The sequence below is a fragment of the Trachymyrmex cornetzi genome, unplaced genomic scaffold, assembly GCF_001594075.2.
Source record: "Trachymyrmex cornetzi isolate Tcor2-1 unplaced genomic scaffold, Tcor1.1 scaffold76, whole genome shotgun sequence".
Classification (NCBI taxonomy): Eukaryota; Metazoa; Arthropoda; class Insecta; order Hymenoptera; family Formicidae; genus Trachymyrmex; species Trachymyrmex cornetzi.
Window position 1 is genome coordinate 30,369 of NW_017300092.1, and position 201 is coordinate 30,569.

The following is a 201-nucleotide window of genomic DNA, read 5'->3' on the forward strand; positions in this document are numbered from 1 at the left end:
CCACTTGACGTACACCTTGTCTCCCTTCCTGCGCAGTACTTTTTCCACGAGATACACATCCGGATGAGTAGCGCGATGCAACTCGTGCTCGTAGAACGTTCTAGCGACGGATTTTCCGCGATAGTCCTCGAGTAAGTAGGTTACGGGATTAGTACGTTGTACCTTAACGATCGTAAACACCTCGGTGGTCCAATTTGGCGT